The sequence below is a fragment of the Miniopterus schreibersii genome (genome assembly GCF_964146895.1).
Source record: "Miniopterus schreibersii genome assembly, chromosome: 2".
Lineage (NCBI taxonomy): Eukaryota > Metazoa > Chordata > Mammalia > Chiroptera > Miniopteridae > Miniopterus > Miniopterus schreibersii.
The window spans coordinates 99,580,361-99,596,655 of NC_138102.1; the positions used below are offsets into that span (position 1 = coordinate 99,580,361).

General features: G+C 38.7%; 1 protein-coding gene across 3 annotated transcripts in view; it reads left to right on the forward strand.

Annotated features, from left to right (window-relative positions):
• Positions 1 to 1,290: 1,290 nt before the first annotated feature.
• Positions 1,291 to 16,295, forward strand: part of KATNAL1 (katanin catalytic subunit A1 like 1) — a 99,881-nt gene continuing 84,876 nt past the window's right edge. For 2 of the 3 annotated variants that reach the window (XM_081130355.1, XM_081130357.1), the window contains exon 1: positions 1,663 to 1,775. The gene's annotated coding sequence lies outside the window, so the exon portion shown is untranslated. Of the gene's footprint in view, positions 1,428 to 1,662; positions 1,776 to 16,295 lie in introns of those variants that run through there. The other variant, XM_081130356.1, reaches the window with a different exon arrangement.

The window sequence follows — 16,295 nt, forward strand, 5'->3', positions numbered from 1 at the left end:
TACCTCTGTAATCCAAACTTTGAGTTAGAGAGCTTTTCCAAAACTACAGAAAATTCCCTCTTAAGTCAAACCCACTCTTGCCTCCAGGCTACCCATCTTCTGACTCTTAAATAAATAATGGATTAAATAACTACTAATTAAAAGTTATCGTTAAATGGCAGGCTTTGTTTCATAATGCTTCATTGGCATCAATGCTTTTATTTCTCACGAGTACTGTAAGACGGATATTATCTAGATATATTAAGGATTAAAAGGTGAGCATGAGCCCTGGTTGCTTATCAAGGTACATCAGTGTAGCATCAGGACAGGAATGAGAGAGTGGTAGAAGACTGGGCTCCTAATCTCAGTTTGTACCACACTGCATTGTAGGGGTTCAGAACAACTCACCCCAAACTGTGCCTTTGGTATGCAGATTGTTTTGAGTTAAAGGAAAGTTCTGCCCCTCCCTTAACTACCTAGAAATACTTGAGTTAGGGGCCTTGCTTATAATAAGAGATTATCCTATCACTTTTGACCTATCTATAGGGGAGGACAAACTTATTTACTAAACATCCGCTTGTCCTATCTTCTTGCAATGACCTTTTTATCTCTCCGGCATGTGGGGGTGGGGTCTCTGATTCTCATGTATTAAATTTGGTCATTTTTCTCTTCCGAATCTGTCTCACGTCTATTAAACTAGTGGAAAGCACCTTGAGCGCAGAGGAGACTTTGCTCCTCGCCCAGAGCATCTCTGAGATGGTAGGGGGAGTCCACAAACAATACTACAGATCAAAATGCAAGGGATACCCACGCTACTTGCAAGTTCTCACACCTCCTGAATCGTCCTAAAAGCCTTACGCATTACTCCTTACTGAAAGATTCTCTTCCCCTCCACTGCTCAGAAAACGGCAGGAAGGAGCTGTGAAAGGTCGCAGACGTGCCTACATCGGTGCGAGCCCAGACCCCGGTAGCTCAGGCTACACACTGGCTCAGCGGGCGGCGGCAGGGACCAGTGGGCTCGGACTCCCTCCTCTGATGACACGGGCGCCCTCAGAATCCAGCCGCATCCAGGAGCTGAGCGCCCGGAACAGGGCAGGCGTCCTGCCACCGCGGGGATGGCAGCTGGCCGGGCTTACCAAGCAGCCCCAGAGCGCAACTTGTCACCCGTCCTCAATGTCACAGTCTCCCTCTGTCCCACACTCGTACGCCGGCCCTCCCCCCGCAAGCTGGCGGCGTTCCCAGGCTCCTCCCCCAAGATGACTCCGAGACCCCCCTCAACGCCACCACTGCGCTTCCGCGCAGCCATGGCAACCGAGCCGCGCCACCGCCTCTTCACGCGCGTCGTGAACTAACGGACTCTGCGGCCGCGGGGCGGCCAGGGCTCCACCCCCAACCAAGCCCACCCAAACGGGACCGCATCGCCAACAGTAGGGACCTGCGGCACCTGGGTAATGAGTGCAAGGGAGACCGGCGCGAGCGCGAGCGCGAGAGCAGGCACTGGGGCGCCTAAGATGACAACCACACTCTGTTCCCCGCCGTCGGCCCTTAGGCGCCGGCCGTAGCGCAATGAGTGGGAGAGGCGCGGTTCATTGTGGGGATTGTAGTTCCGTGGCTCCTCGGGCTTGTGGCCTTGGCTGGGCGGCCTGGAAGGGTGAACTACAAAGCCCAGCGGCCCCGACGGCTGGGAGAGACCGATAAACTTTGAGCGGACAGTGAGAGAGAATAATCTCTTTGTGGTGTGGGGTTCTTGGGTGGTCGCGGAACGTGGCTCTTTGAGCTAGGAAAGGGAAGTGGAGGTGAGACTTGACTTCCTGCCGGCCAAGGGGCACGCCCCGGGTGCCGGGCTCGGCCCTTCCCCGCGGGGCCAGCGCCTGGCGTAGGCTCGGGGAGGAGCCGCCCGCTGCGGGGCCCGGGGCCTGCGGAGCCTCTGACCCGCCCAGGTTGCTCCCTTTCGGTGCAGAACCGTATGTATGGTATACGTTTGATGTGAGACCCCGAGGAGCCCCATTTTATCAGGCTCGCCTTTCCCTGATACGTTTATTTCTAGACATTTAATCATTGTTTATTCCGCAGTGGCCCAGAGGCGTTTGCATATTAAACCCATTGATTAATAATTACTCAAAGGGCATTGATGTTTAATGGTTAAGTGTGGAAGTGGATAAAAGATACCGTGCTATTATATAGTAGTATCTGGAGTTTTTACCGTCTTGCATTTTGTTTACTGAGGGTCAGGATTGCAAAATGAGTCGTCCCCTCCCCCCTTCCGCAGTGTGAACAGTGCCTACACATATTTTGATTCTATTTTGAAAATTAGTTCAACTCTAAATTACAGTAGTATTTTTTTTAGCAGTGAGTAGTAATATTTTCTTTGATTAGTCAGTTGTTTTTTAGAGTATCTCAGGAGCATGTTTTCAGGATGAAAAATGCCGTATTCTATTATTATTTTTATTATTATTATTATTCTGGAGTACACCTTATTCCCCAGAGTTGGCTTAGCCTCTGCTGGTAAGGAAGCTGACACAGACTTAGGCAGCCTGCCTTGACGACCTTTAAAATTTTTTTTTTTTAGTATACAGATAACCGTCCTAGAAATTTGGTATTTTATATAGTATGTTGGAAAATTTTTGGTAGTATTATATACTTATTTTTGTGTGTATTTAAACAGTAAATCAACATAAGGCCAGTATAAAATTCTTTTTATCTCAAAATGATGCTAGCCTCTGTAAATTTTACTTAAAGTAGCAATTTTGTACAAGGAGATGGAAAGTAGGTTTAGTAAGAGTATTAGAAAAAAAGTTGAAGCCTTTTTTTGTATAGTATAGGTATTTGAAGTATTTTATTTATTTATTCAGGATTTATTAAGAGCCTGTTATGTGCCAGGCATTATGCTAGGTGGTGGGAATATAGAGATGATAGAAGGTGGTGTGTGTCCTGCACTGGGAAGAGTCATGTCATCACAATGGTGGGCTGGAGATGGGTACAAGTTGCTATAGGAGCCCAGAGTGGGAATACATAATACAACCCTAACACTTACTGAATACTTACTCTGTAGCCACTTATTGAATCCCCACAGTTTTGTGAAGTAGCTACTGTCAATTTAGAAATGAGAAAACAGATTTAGAGACCTTATCTAAAGTCATAGCTGATAAGGTGTGAACCTGGGTTCAACCCACATGGGTCTGACTCATCTAAGTCAGGATTTCAACCACTAGTGCCGTTCTCTGTACACATTTGTAGGAAGATACTGACTCTGTCTAAGGAGATCAGGGCAAGACTCTAGTATGATGTGACATTTACCTTGTACTAAGAAAGTTGAGTAAACTTTCACTGGAGAGAGGATGAGGAGAGCCATTCTAGGTAAATGGAACAACATGCTTTTTGGATAGATTTGAGTGCTTTGTGTTTGGGGAACTCTCGTCCATTCTGATGATTGAATCCCAGAATACATGCAGTGTAGTGGGTGAGGCCAGATCTTAAAGTGCTTGGGTACCATGATAAAGAGTTTAGAATTTTTCTTCAACCTGGGGTGACCACTGAATTTCAAGTGGAATAGTGTTATTGGGTTTGTATTTTAGAAAGAAAACTCCAGGTCCATTGTGGAGAATGGACCTTGGAGAGGATAGGTTAGAGTGGTCATAGGGAAACCAATTGTAGAACAACAACAAAGTCCAGTAGAGAAATTAAGAGAGTCTGAACTAAGCAGTTGGAGTTACAGAAAGAGATGGATTGTAGAAATATTTAAAAGGTAAAGTTGATACGACTTAAGAGTTTGGGTGTTGGGGCTAGAAAGATTTGGAACCCTAAGACAATTGATTCCTAGTTTTCTGGCTAGAATGACTGACAGATCATGAAACCATAGATTGAGGTGAGAAGGAGCAGGTTTTTGTGGAGGTGAAAGATAAAGATAAATCAGTTCAGTTTTGAGTATTTGTTCAAGGTTCCTGTGGGGTATTCAGATAAGGATGCATTTGGATCTGGAGTTCAGGAGAGAGCTCAGGGCTGGAGGTCCAGGTTTGCATGCAGATCAGTAGTGAAGTTATAGAAGGGAATGGACCAGCTCACAGTGGAGGAATGTGTAGAAATGAAAAAGGGATAAGAAATTTGAATATGGAACTCTTGCAAAGTAGCAGCATTTAAGGGTGTATGTGTTGGGCATTTTTGAGAGGAAGTGGGAGAAAAGCTGACGCAGGATACTGGGGTAGGAGGCAGAGAAGAACCCCAGAGAGCATGCATAACAAACGACAAAGGAGAAGGAAAGTAAGCAGGGAGTGGGCCAGAGTATCAGGCTCCTCGGAGAGGGCAAGTAAAATTAAAGATGGAAGATTGGATTTGGTGGCTCCAAATCATTTCTAAACTTTGCAATAATAAAGAAGAGGAATCTGAGCATAGGCTACTTGAAAGAAAAGTTTAAAATTTTCCATAATAATGCATATAAAAAAGAAAAGGAAATAAATGAGCCCCCATGTAGCCATCACCTAGCTTGAAGAATGAACACACAACCAGTTTTGTTTCATCTATAATCCCTGTTTTCCAACTGGATTATTTTAAAACTAAACTCAGATATTTTATCTGTAATTATTTAAATATGTATCTTTAAGGATTATTTAAAAATATGTAACAATGATATTTTACTAAAAAAATTGACAGTACTGCCGGGCTGGCATGGCTTGTGGTTGAGCGTCAACCCATGAACTAGGAGGTTGCAGTTCGATTCCTGGTCAGGGCACATGCCCGGGTGGCGGGCTCGATCCCCAGTCTGGGGTGTGCAGGAGGCAGCTGATCAATGACTTTCTCATCATTGATGTTTCTATCTCTCCCTCTCCCTTCTCTCTGAAATCAATAAAAACATTTGAAACAAAAAATTGACAGTACTTCTTTAATATAAAATTTCTAGTCGCACTATTTATTTATTTACGTGATTTTGAGAGTACATTTATTAAAGCTGGGGACAGTGAAACAAGGAAGGGCTTAGGATAGAAGAAGCAACAGGGAAGAGCCTAGGTGGGGCTCCTTTGGCTCTCTAGAAATGTTATAGGACAGGAGTAAGCCAAGGCGGAGCTGCTGTTAGCTTACTGAAAAGTCAGAGAAAAGGGGTCCTTGGAAACAGGTTCAGGGGGTTAGCCCAGGGCAAGCTGCCCGTTGCTCCCCTGGTTTCAAGTCTCCAGGGGACCCTTAGACTTTAGGAGATGCTCACCTGAGAGGGAAGAAAGGGGTAAGGGGTGCACCTGGGAAGGAGAGCTCCACCCAAACTTTTTTATTTTTTTAAATGAAACATGACTGTGTAGAAAAGAAAGCAATGAGGCAGTAACCAAAAAGGGTTTATAGAGTTATTTTGTTTAAGATTGATAACAAGCTATTAGGGATAAAGCCAATAAAGAGGAAATGTTTGAAGATGTAGGGGATGAGGAGAGAGGAGAGAGCTGATAGTGGTTCCCCAAAATGTAGGAAAGGACAGGGTGAGCAGGGTGAAAGAACTAATGTGTTGCATTTTATAAGTACCCACTAAGTGCTGTGTTCCTAGGCAGAGTGCTAGTGTTGACAGGAGGAGAGGTGCACTGAAAAGGAAGAAGAGAAGTGAGAATATACAGGATATTTATAGATTGGTGAAAGGTGAGCAAGTTCAAAGCTTATGGTTTTCAAGAGGTGGATGGGAATAAAGGTCAACTGATGAGGGAAGAGATAAGGGTTTGGAAAGGAGAGTGTTGGGGATTTGGCATAGCCATAGTAGAAAGGGGACTGAGCTAGGACAAGTGAGAATTGTTTCACTGAGCCGAGAGTAGAATTCAGTAATTTTTTTTTTATTTTTATAAATATGTTTTTATTGATTTTTTTAGAAAGAGAGGAAGGGAGAGAGAAACTTCAATTGTCTGCTTACTGCACGCACCCCGACCAGGGATTGAGCCTGCAACCTGGGTGTGCAATCTGGCCGGGAATTGAACCAGTGACCTTTTGGTGCACGGGATGACTCTCCAACCAACTGAGCCACACTGGTCAGGGCAGAAATCAATAATTTTCAATGACAGCAAAACACGAGGTTGTACTTTGTACTTTATTTCCTCAACATGTTTAATTGTATTCTTTTATAGAGGACATTCTCCAGGGGTCAGTTGTTGAGTGGTGTGGAAGGGGTCAGATCTATTGTCCAGTTCTGGAACTACAGCTTATTTTCTGTGATCATGGGCAAGTTTTCAAACCTGTACCCATACTCAAAAAGATGTAAATACTGTCTATTTTATAAGATTGTTGGGAAGATTAGACAGTTTTATGAAGGTAAACCCACAGTGCTCAGTAACTGAAGACCTTTCTCTTCCCCATCTCCCCCTCCTTACCAACAACATGGCAAGATTGTCATTTCTGTTGGACAAAAGGCCACATTCTAGGACATTACCTGTTCATATGAGGCAGGTAGATCAGGTAGTAGTTATATTATAAAATGATCTATAAGAGATTTATCAATTTTTCCTTTTTTTAAAAAAAAATATTTTTATCGATTTCAGAGAGAGGAAGGGAGAGAGAGAGAAACATCAGTGATGAGAGTAATTGATCAGCTGCCTCCTGCATGCCCCTTGCTGGGGATTGAGCCCAAAACCCAAGCATGTGCCCTGACTGGGAATCAAACTGCAGTCTCCTGGATCATAGGTCGATATTCAACCACTGAGCCATGCCAGCTGGGTATCATCAATTATTATTTTTAATGAGGCTTCCTTAAACACTATAAAGTCCATTAATAGCAGTAAGATCTTTGACTTGGTTTCATTCTCAAAGAAACAAGGTTCCACTATGTAATTTAGATCCCAATAGCTCTAAAATTCTTTGATTCTATGACTACATCTCATTTTTGGGCTGATTTGTATTATGATTTCACTAATATTTAAGCATCTATTTGTAAATGAAAATACATGTATATTTTAATGTACTCAGCATTTTAAATACTTTCCTAAATAACCATACTTCTGTATGGTAGCCCTAATGAAAGTATGCCTTAGAATACCTGGTAAAAGTCTTGCTAGATAAAGTTAAGGCATAGATTTGTGAGAGTAGTTTAAAAAATGGAGTATTTTTCTAAGGTGAGTTGTTTAATCTCCACTAGGTGTTTTTTGGTAGAGATAGTTTGATTGTGGTCCTATTTGAAGGTATGGAGGTGGAATAAATGATCTTTTAAGTCCCTTTGTAACTTTGTAATTCTAAATTAGTAATTATTGATCAAAAGCTCCTACTAAACCTCTCTTAGTGAGTCCTAGTTACAAATTTTAATTCTTTCTAACATTCTTTTGTTAGGAAGATTTTTTTGGTAAACACTTTTATAGTTTATAACATGTCAGTATTGTTTTGTGTTTTGTGCTTAGTTACTGACCACCAATCATTTATTTCCCAAGGTATTTTGGCACTCTTTAGAATGAGAGTTATATGGATATTTATTAAGCACATGTGCCTTGCGTTTTGGTTCAAGAAACATTATGCACCTCTGTGTTAAAGGTTGCACCAAACCTGGCAATACACAAATAAGATCTGGCCCCTCTTTCAAAGGGGCTTACTAGCTAGTTAGTGCTGTCTTTAGTTGTAGTATACTCACTCTGGTGTTTCTTAAGGAGATAGTCTCTAAAGAACAATGTATTTTATTTCTAACTTTCATATGTTTCAGGGACAAACAATATAACTTTATTTGTTGCATGTCAATATCTTGTTCTTTTATTTCTCTGACCCCATGAATGTCTTTATACTTATGTCCTTTCTTTTCTGATGGTTTCCCCTTCTTTTCATTTTTCTTTGCCATTAGGAGGTAGGAAGAGGAAGTGAATAAGGGGATCAGTGGGTTGTATTTTCTTTTTCTTTTCTACTTATGGGAGAATATGGATGGAAGTGGTATTTAACACATACTTCTTGATATGATTATCGGCTTTTTAATACTCCTCTTATTGCCTCTGCATTATTATGTATTCTTTGAAGTCAAGAATTATGTTAGTAACTCCATGTGGCCTTACATAGTTTCTTACATAGTCACAGGTATTTGCTAAATGGGATAGGTGCTTACTAAATAGTGTGGATTGAATGATGAGTGAGTGAGTATGATAAGAAAATAACTTGTTTAAAGAGTACTTGATAAAAGTAATACAAAGCAGACAGGGTTTTGAAAGGTTTGATGTTATATTATTCAAAAAAACAGAAATTAAGGAACGATAGTATTTAATTATATAGGCAACCTGAACAAAATACATTATTTTATCTCTACTAATTAGCTTTTTTATTTTTATTTTTTGATTAGCTGTATAACTGAAGGAGTGGATATATTTTGAAGACATTTGAGGCAGTTGAGTATAATGGGCCAGTGGTAGGCTCTGGGTTCGACATATCCGGGTGCAAATTCTTTAAAGCCTTAGCCTCCTCTTCCATTAAATGGGGGTAATCATTTTTATTTAGTAGTGTGGTGAGGATTAAATGAGATAATGACTAGCAAGCCATTTTCATCACATTGCCTGATGGGGATTACACAGTCTGTAAATGTTGTCACTATTATTTTCATGCTAAAAGGTAATTTTGCACTTCAGATTTATAGTTTAAGCTGCCATCTTGAGATAGAGTGGCAGATGATAAACATTTTTTTTTAATCTTCTGTAATGTTTTAAAGATGCCAGTGGAATTTAGCACGTGGGCAGAAATTATTGTGATGGTTACTATTGGGAAACATTCTAGATAGAATTATCTATCTATCATCTATCTATCTATCATCTATCTATCTATCTATCTATCATCTATCTATCATCTATCATCTATCTATCTGTCATCATCTATCTATCTATCATCTATCTATCTATCTATCTATCTATCTATCTATCTATCTATCTATCATCTATCTATCATCTATCATCTATCATCTATCTATCATCTATCTATCATCTATCTATCTATCATCTATCTATCTATCTATCTATCTATCTATCTATCTATCTATCTATCATCTATCTATCTATCTATCATCTATCTATCATCTATCTATCTATCTATCATCTATCATCTATCTATCATCTATCTATCTATCTATCTATCTATCTATCTATCTATCTATCTATCTATCTATCTATCTATCTATCTATCATCTATCTATCTATCTATCATCTATCATCTATCTATCATCTATCTATCTATCTATCTATCTATCTATCTATCTATCTATCTATCTATCTATCTATCATCTATCTATCTATCTATCTATCTATCATCTATCTATCTATCTATCATCTATCATCTATCTATCATCTATCTATCTATCTATCTATCTATCTATCTATCTATCTATCTATCTATCTATCATCTATCTATCATCTATCATCATCTATCTATCATCTATCATCTATCTATCATCTTCTATGTTGCACCAATAGTTATTCTTCTGTTTCTCAAGTATTTGAGAAGTGAACTCAGGTAAGGAAACAAATGAAAAGGCTTAATTGCTACAGACATTCTCCTGTTATCTCTGGGTTTGTGATTAAGTTATATTCTCCATTATTTATGGCAGGCTACAGTCATTGAGAATATAACCCAACACTAAGAGATGGGAGGCGTTGTGACTTTCAAAGTTAACTATTTTGGTGATGAGTACTCACACAGTAGGCTAATTTATTGCTGTTAAAACATTTCAAGATGCATTAATGTTAAAAGTTATGGTTATGTGTTTTTTAAATTGCTCATTGTATTTATAGTAGTCATTGCATGAAATAAACTGGAATTTAGTGATGTGGAAAGCATTAAAGTATAGGTAGTATATATGTGTGTGTGTGTATATATATATATATGTAGAGCCTGGACATTGATAGAATTCAGTGTGGAACAAAATGCTGAAAACCAGACTTGACTTGTTATGTTATTTTGTTCATTTGCTGTAGTGGTGGCTGCTTCAATATTTCTAGAATAAATATCTATGTTCAGGAATTTACAACTCAGGAAGACAAGAAGCAATATGAGAGGAATATGAAAGTGTGAGATTGAAAATTGTTTAAAGCAGAATTTTTTTCTTAAATCCTATATTATTATAATTGAATTAAATATCACTTATAAAAATTTAGTTTGAAAAAATGTTTTCTTTCCTATTTAAAAACCATTAGACTCTGGAGACAAAAGAATTATAAATATTATGATTACATTAAAAAAAAGAATTATTAGTGACATCCTAAGAGGTTTTGGGTTCTGGACATAAGCTAGTTTTTAGTTTTCTCAAATATATGTCTTAGTCTTGATATGAGAGAAAGCTTGTGTGTGTATGTGTGTGTGTGTGTGTGTGTGTGTGTGTGTGTGTGTGGTGGGGGGATGGTAGATTTAAAGGAGAGAAGAGTATGTTTGGAGAAATAGGTTGGAACCAGGGCTTTATTTGTTAAATTTAGATCTGAGTCTTAGAAAAGACAAGTCATAATTATCTAGGACCAAATAAGCAATAGTCCTTCTTGGTCTGAATATGAACTTGAACTGAGTTCTGCTTTTTATTCTGAGCATAGAACTCTCCTTGAAGATATTACTTGGGTAATTCTGTATAAGGCAACATTACTGTATCAGTTTGGCAATAAATATTGCAAGAAGATGCTGAATTCATTTTTGAATACACGATAAACTCAAAATAAGAGAAATATTGTCAAATATCAGACATTGCTAAAATCTTTCATGCCTTCTTTAGAGGTAACCTGACCTTTTAAAAGTCCTAGAAACTCTTCTCATTTATATTAAATGAGATTTAAAAACCCCTCTATATTTAAAGATTATGTTTGAAAGTAATTAAAGCTATGGAATAGCATCTAGGAATTTATAGTGATAACTGGGTCAATTCATTTCTTGTTATTTTTCAGGAAAATTTTAAGCTGCTCCAAACCTCTATGTTAATGTTGAGTGTAGGATAAAAAAGTAGTTTACATCGATTCAGTGCTGCTTATATGCTAACAATGATGTTAACATATTATCACATTTTATTTTTACAATAACCTTATGATATTAAATATTTTCCTTATTTTATAGATGTAGAACTGAGGCCTAGAGAAATTGTATGATTTTTTAAAAGCAATAACGTTTTTATTTTTAAAGAACAGTTTATTGATTTTTAAAGAGAGAAGGAAAAGGGAGAGAGAGAGAAACATCACTGTGAGAGCGCATTGATTGTCTACCTCCTGCTGGGGATCCAGCCTGAAACCCTCAACCTGGGCATATGCCCTTGACTGGGAATCCAACTGGCAACCTCCTGGAGCCTGGAATGACTCCCAACCAACTGAGTCACACTGGCCAGGGCAGAGAAATTACATGATTTGCCTGTGGTCACAACTAAAAATTTGTGGTACCTGGATTCATATTCAGGTTTTTCTGTCTGAAATTTTTATATTGCTTTCACACTTAAATAGCTTAGTTTTATATATAATTCTAGGTTGGCTTTCTCCCCCTGCCCCACCCTTTAGTACTTGGGAGATACTCTACTGTTTCCAGGCTTCCAATGTTCCTTTTGAAGAGTTAGCTGTCAATTTATTACCTTCCCTTTGTAGATAATGTACCATTTCTCTCTTGCTTTTAGCATTCTTTATTTTTACTATATTGTCTCTAGGTATACACTTATTTACATTTATTCTGAAGTAGAGTGTTACATGTCTTCTGTAGTTCCTTAACCACTATATGGGTCAATACTGCTTCTCCTTTTTCCTTCTAGAATTCATAATGGATATATGATCGGCCATCTCTTTCTATATTCTGCATTTCTTATTTTTGCCTGCTTATTCTATTGTTATGCTGCATTAGCAAATTTCTACAGCTCTTATATTCTGGTTGCTTGATTCTCCTTTCATCTGTGTCTGACCTCCTATTTCCTCAGTCCATTGAGTTGTGTGTTTTTTAAAGAGGCCGCATTTTTTTTTTTTTTTAAATATATCTTTATTGATTTCAGAGAGAGGAAAGGAGAGGGAGAGAGAGAGCCAGAAACATCAGTGAGGAGAGAGTCATTGATCAAGCCCGCAACTGGGCATGTGCCCTGACCGGGAATCGAACCCTGATCGCCTGGATCCTAGGCCGACGCTTAACCGCTGAGCCACGCCTGGCTGGGCAAGAGGCCACATTTTTTAAATGCCAACTCAGTCACTACATATATTCAGTATTGCACAAATTATAAATGGGTTGAAATCATGTTAATAAACTCATGAGCATAAAGCTACTGCTCTAGGTTTTGGTGCATTTTGTGACAGGTACTTCAGTAAATACGACAAACAAAAAGGAACTCAGAGACTTCAGTTCATAAGACTGGGCTTTCAAAAAAAAAGCATATGTCATCTCTTAAAACACTCAATATGTCAAACCCAGGGAAATCAATAATTGAATTACAAAAGGAACATTGTTAAAAAGAAAAATTGGTGATAAAAATGTTAAAATATTAGATTTAAAAATTTTAGCAGTTGGACTTAGGATCCAGAAAGTGTATGCATATTGGAAATTTTAGGGGAAGACCCCTATGCTCTACTTCACAATCACTATTACATTCCAAAAGGGTATTTCTGGGTTGCTACAATGTCTTCCCTGTTAGAATCAACCACTGCTTCATACTTCAAAAGAAACAACATGGTAATTCACATAAAGGGGTTTTAAAATAAAATTTTTCTCACTCAAAAATATGATCTTCATCAAATTATACAGAAATCTTATCGAAATGTCAATCAGATAGAGAAGCCAGACCACCTGTTTACCTTCACTGACTGCCTCAGAGTGCCAGCGTCAGAGTGCCAGGCTGGCTTGTCACCTACACAGAAGGGGAGATGTGAGTAGTCCCCACTCTGCAGTGTATGGGTGGACAGAAGCCCTTCTGCTTCCCCAGGGTTTTGCTTCCTCAGGTATAGCATTGAGGGGGTGAGCTAGATGGCTTGTAAGAGACCTTTTAAATAAAAGGATCTAAGTCAGCTTGAGATCCCACCTTGAGCAGATGTTTAGAGTGGCAAAGGAAATGGATGAAAAATGCTGGGTGAAGTATTTCTTACCTTTTGATGCCATCACTCAAAACTGTTCTGTACTGCAGTTCAAGGAAATCTTTGATACTTTCATCTAATGGCTGTTACTGCTAAAGGGTAATCAAATAAGGCATATGGCAATGAAATTTTGGATAAAAATGTAGAAAGGCCTCCCAAACTTGGCATGACCTTTCTTAGTTTGGGTAGAAAAAAATCATTTTTCTACCCAAACTTGGCACGATCTTTCTCAACCCAGCAGTCAGGACTTTCTGCCTCTAAATTTTAAGAACCATCAGCCTGGCCTGGAGAGATACACATTCAAGCCATTCAGCAGAGATCTGTAGTGTGCACTTATTAAGGATGTGTTTACCGAAATCCTCCCAGGCAGGCACCTTCTGTAAAACTGGTTCTAACAGGATGCAAGAGAATTTAGTGTACGGTAGGATTTTTTTTCTTTACAGATCAGGAAAATGACCCAAAGAGAGTGGAGGCTTCTCAAATTCTGTCCCCTAAGAAGAATGCAAATATCACTTCTGAAATCTAACACACTGGCTTCATTTTCAAAATGCATCACTTTATTTTCCTCATAAGGCAGCAGTGTATTATAAACCTTAAGCATGTGACAGTCACATGATTTCTTCAGTAAACTCAGGGCTTCCATAGGCTTTCCTAGAGCTTATAGCCAGAACAGTCCTGAGAACCCAAATTAAAGCCACAGCCACATGTGCCTTTGATAATTTGTCCTCAACATAGTCCATTTCTATTCCTAAAAGTGTAAGCTGGGCCTTCCTGTTGATGAACACTAACTCCATCTTGAACAATTTCTTCATCGGAATCTCCTTTTGTCTTTATATATTCTAGAGTATAAGAAAGGCCATTACAACCCCTGGTTCAGGCACCAACTTTCACACCTACATATTCAGGCTTATCTTTAAGTTGCTTTATCGTGTTTACTACTGAAGGTGTCAGGGTGAGGGTGGATGGGCTGCAGCTTCCTCTTGCTCACAGCTCAGACAGTGGCCCAGACTAAGTTGACATCCTTGCCCTCCCGGTGCCTTGGTGCCTTAGGCCCGAGCTGGGCCACCTCAGCCTCTCTCCATGGGCACACCAGGCACATTGATGTCCATTGTGTTATATACTATAATAAAATATAAAAGGAAAAATACAGAAGTTTAGAATGCAAAGTTGATAAAATTGTGAAGAAAGTAGAGCAAAAGGATAAATAGATGGAAAATAGGAGAGAAAAGGTAAGAAAATTAGAGGGCCAAGCTAGGAATTCCAATGTCTGAATAAAAAGTGGTCCATAAAGCGAGAAGAGAAAAAATGGAGAGAAATCACCAATGAAATAATCCAGAAATTTTCCGAAAATTGACATTAATTTCTAGGTTGAAAGAGTTTCAAATAGACCCTTTCCAAAGCACATCATCAATTTTAGAAACCATGTGTCAAAGAGAAGTTGCTACAAACTTGCAGAAAGGGCAAAAAACAGATGATATATAAAAGATCAGGAATTTGAATGACTTAGGTCTTTTTAACTTCATATTGAAACCTAGAAGGTAATGGAGAAATACCTTCAAAATTCTGAATGAAAATAATTTCCAAACTAGGTTTCAGGGGCTAGCCAAGCTATCACTGAAGTGTGAGGGTAGAATACAGGCATTTTCAGACATGGATAGTCTCAGAAATTTTTACCTCCCATCTATGGAAAATGTGCTCCATAGGAGATGGAGTAAACCAAAAAAAGAGAAAGATGTGATAGACAAAAAAGAACTCAACATAGAAGAGGCAGAAGGGCTCCCCAAGATGAGAGGAGATACCAAGTTGAAGAACCTTGGAAGGTAGAGTTAGTGTTTTCCTCCGAGCAAAGTTTAAGATTGCTTATGGCCTTGGAAGAAAAAGAAGCTTCCTTTGGAACAAAGGGTAGGCATGCATACTGATCAATGTAATAGATTTGGGTTCCCTAAACTTAGGGGTTTCTCTTCTGTAATATAACCTACTTCATAGGTAGATGTTATCTGGCCCAGTATGTGTTGACCTGTGCAAATTGGGGCTTGGGAAACTGGTGCAAAAAAACCAAAAACAAAATCTTGGGTTAGGTTGTCTTTGGAAGTTTTATAGTTTTAACTCATGTTTTGGTCAATGATTCATTTTGAGTTAATTTTAGTACATGAGGTGTGAGGTAAGAGTTCAGGGTATTTTGCATATGGATATCCAGTAGTTTCAGCACCCTTTTTTGAAAAGAATATTGTCCTTTACTCATTGCCTTACCATGACATCTTTGTTGAGAATTAATTGGCCATATACTGTATGCCTGATCTGTTTCTGAACTTTCAAATTTGTTCCATTGGTCTGTGTGTCTATCTTTATGCCAGTCCCACACTTTCTTGATTACTAACTTACAGTAAATCTTAGAATTAGTATAATTTCTTCTACTTTACTCTCTTTCAAAACCTTTTTGGCTATTCTGTGTCCTTTCCATTTCCATATACATTTAGAATCAGCTTGTCAGTTTCTGCAAGAAAGGCTGCTGGGATTTTGATTGGGATTGCATTGACTCAATGGCTCACTTTCTTTTTTTAAAAGAAATATGTTTTTATTGATTTTTACAGAGGAAGGGAGAGGGATAGAGAGATAGAAATATTGGTGAGAGAGAAACATCATCCCTGCAGGCCCCCTACCAGGGATCGAGCCTACAACCCAGGCATGTGCCCCGATTGGGCATCAGCCCAGTGACATCTTGGTTCCTAGGTCGATGCTCAACCAATGAGCCACACTGGCTGGGCTATGGTTCACTTTCAAGAGAACTGACATCTTACCCGTATTGAGTGTTTTAATTCATAAATGCCCATGTGTGCACACACATAGTTATATCCATTAATTTAGGTCATTTTTAATTTCTCTTAGCAGTTTTTGGTTGTTTTTAGTGTTCAGATTTTGCACATATTTTGTTAAATTTATCCAAATATTTAATATTTTTGAATGATTTTATTGTTTTGATTTTAGTTTTGAATTAGTTACTGTTAGTATGTAGAAATACAGTTGATTTTTGTATGTTGACATTATATTCTGTAACCTTATAAAACTCACTTGTTAGTTCTAGTTGCTATTGTAGATTCCCTAGGATTTTCTCCATTAACAACCATGGTGTAGTGAATAAAACCAGTTTTACTTCTTTTTTTCCAATCTGCGTGCCTTCTAGTTTTTCTTCTGCATTGCACTGGTTAGACTCTCTAATTCTAATTTTGAATAGAAGGGGTGAGAGCAAATATAATGGCCATGTTCTGTCCTGGTCTTGAGGGAGGGTATTCAGTCTTTTACAATAAATACGATGTTAACCATAGGAATTTCATAGATGCTCTT